The following is a 2,904-nucleotide window of genomic DNA, read 5'->3' as shown; positions in this document are numbered from 1 at the left end:
TTACCTATGAGTGGAATGGATTTTGGTATCAGCTGGGTTCAGTGATTTTAGCAGAGTTGCAAAGGAGAAAATTAGTCCCTGCTACTTCTATTGCTCAGGAACCAAGCCTCCTCCATACTGGGTTTTGGCCAGCCAGGACATCATAAATAACCCCACCAGTGGAAAAATGCTGGTTCTGGATTATCCCAGTGCCCTACCTGACCTAATGAGTGGCTGACCTAGCTGCCGCTCCCTTGTCATTGGAGTTCGCGGACCTGTTGGGTTGTGTTTATCTGAGTTCTGTAGTTTTCCAGAGGTGTCCCACATACCGAGAAGCATGGCTACTGAGGATATAAACACTGTATTCAAGGAGTTGGTGGTGTTCAGGGATGTGTCTGTGGAGTTTTGTAAAAAGGAGTGGGAATACCTGGGCCCTGATCAGAGATCCTTATACAGATATGTGATGCTGGAGAGCTACAGTAACTTTGTGTCGCTGGGACTTGCATCTCTAAGCCATCAGTGATGTCACTATTAGAGCGAGGGAAAGAACTGGAGACGGCAGCGCATGCAGGATGCCATCCAGATTTGCTGTCTCTAAATGAAACTAAGAATTTCTCTCTAGAGAACAGCATTTTTGGAAAGGAATTATTAAAATGGAAAATAATAGAGTTGATAGTTCTTGCCTTGAGGAGTCTTGTTTTGGAAATGCAAGGGACTGCTTAAGACACAACCCCAGTCTCTAGAATATTCACAGCCAGTGTCAGGCAAGCAGGAGTTTGTTCAGCCTACACTTTATATTCTAAGTGAGACAGTTCATTCTGAAACTAAACAGTATGAACAGGCAGGAGGTGAAAACCTCCCTCAACAGGTAAGAATTCCTACCCAGGAATTAAATGTATTAGATGTACTAACCGTTAATGAAATGTACTAGAATGCCTTTATCTACTACTACACAGATCAGATGAAGCAACAGCAGAATTTTTCTAGAGAGAAATGTGATGAATTGAAAGAATGTGGCCAAGAATTTGCCTGTGACTTCCAGCTTGCTCCATACCAGACAAGAAGCCCTATCAGTGTGAGATATGTGGCAAGCTCTTTGAAAAGCATGCCTACCTCCTTCAGCATAATCAGTTTCACACTGCGGAGAAGCCCTGTGAATACAAGGAGTGTAGGAAAGCCTTCACTAACTACTGCTGGCTGCTGGTCCAGCACCAGAGAGTTCACACCGATGAGAAGCCCTATGAGTGCAAGCACTGTGGGAAGAAGGCCTTCCTCTACTTTTCCATATTTTTCTAACACCAGAGAACACACACTAATGAGAAACTCTACAAATGTTACAAGTGTCAGAAGGCCTTTAACAAGAGTGCAAATCTAACTAGACATCAAAGAATTCACAGTGGCAAGAAACCTTATGACTGTAATTTATATGGCAAGACCTTTACTTGGGCTTCCAACTTGAATGATCATCAGAAAATTCACACTGGTGAAAAACCCTATGAGTGTAACTATTGTGAGAAGGCTTTTCTCTGTCACTGGGCATTTATGAAACACTCCAGAACTCATACCAACGAGAAGCAGTATGAGTGTCAGGAATGCATGAAGGTCTTTAGGCAGAAAGCACATCTCATCCAACATCAGAGAGCTCACACTGAGGAAAAACCTTGAATGTAAGGAATGTGGAAAGGCCTTTGCCTGTCCTTCCTACTTTAATAGACATCAGAGAATTCACACTGGTAAGAGGCCCTACAAATGCAAAGAATGTGGGAAGACCTTTATTGAATGTAAAACTCTTATTCTACACCAGAGGATTCACACTGGTGAGAAGACCTTTCAATGCCAGCAGTGTAGTAAGGCATTTAGGCAGAGGTCCCATCTCATGCAACATCAAAGAATTTATACTGGCGAGAAGCCCTATGAATGTAAGGAATGTAGACAGGCCTTCACTCAGTTCTTACAGGTGAAAAACACCCAAGAATACATACAATGGGTAGGATTCTGTGCATTTGAATGTTGTCCTTTGTTTATTTAGGAATCCTTATCCAACACCTTCAAATGCACATGGAAAAAAAATGTTCATAGTGTCAGCAGTGGGGAAATCTATATGTCCCTCAGCTCTCGTTTTAGATAATAGAACCTGTGCTAGGGAGAAGCCTTATAAAGATGAGATGTGTGTGTGAGATGGCCTGCATTCACATTGTACTTAACATTAAGTAATTTGTGATAGGATTAGAACAGGAAACCCTTGATTTTCCTCCTCCCTCCCAGCTGTCCCTCATGGAATTTGTAAGAACATTGGATGATTATAAATTTCTTTTGCTTCATAACCCACAGTTTACTGAGTATCAAACTTATACAGGAAAAACTTTAAATTATGAGTAGAAATGCTAATTCTATCACCAGTAAAAAGACTTAGCTTTGATTATAACTCTAGACAGTAGCACACAGGACAACCATGGACTTTCTCGGTGTAAAAGAGCTTTTACCATTTTGGTTGTTAGCCTTAGTGTTCATTACATTAAAAATGAATTTTTCTGTCTGAGTATCAAACTTATACAGGAAAAACTTTAAATTATGAGTAGAAATGCTAATTCTATCACCAGTAAAAAGACTTAGCTTTGATTATAACTCTAGACAGTAGCACACAGGACAACCATGGACTTTCTCGGTGTAAAAGAGCTTTTACCATTTTGGTTGTTAGCCTTAGTGTTCATTACATTAAAAATGAATTTTTCTGTTATGAAGCTGTGTATTTTAATAATGAAATGGAGATCTTTCTTAAAGGTTAAAACCTCATTTAATTTTATGTCTTATAGTGTTTATACTGAGTACAATATTGTATAACTGTAATAATTCAACTGTAAACCTAAAAATTTACAGCCAAATTTGAAAGAGATGCATCTTAGCTCAGGAAATTGTTATTGAATA

The 2,904-nt window shown here is 39.7% G+C and overlaps 1 pseudogene; it reads left to right on the top strand.

Moving 5' to 3' along the window:
* The first annotated feature begins 307 nt into the window (after positions 1–307).
* Positions 308–1,986, top strand: LOC103747767 (annotated as a pseudogene).
* The last annotated feature ends 918 nt before the right edge of the window (positions 1,987–2,904 follow it).

This window comes from Nannospalax galili, unplaced genomic scaffold (genome assembly GCF_000622305.1).
Source record: "Nannospalax galili isolate Female #2095 unplaced genomic scaffold, S.galili_v1.0 scaffold324, whole genome shotgun sequence".
NCBI classification, from domain to species: Eukaryota; Metazoa; Chordata; class Mammalia; order Rodentia; family Spalacidae; genus Nannospalax; species Nannospalax galili.
Note: the sequence above shows the minus strand (reverse complement) of the source record. Positions and strands in the feature narration are given on the sequence as shown.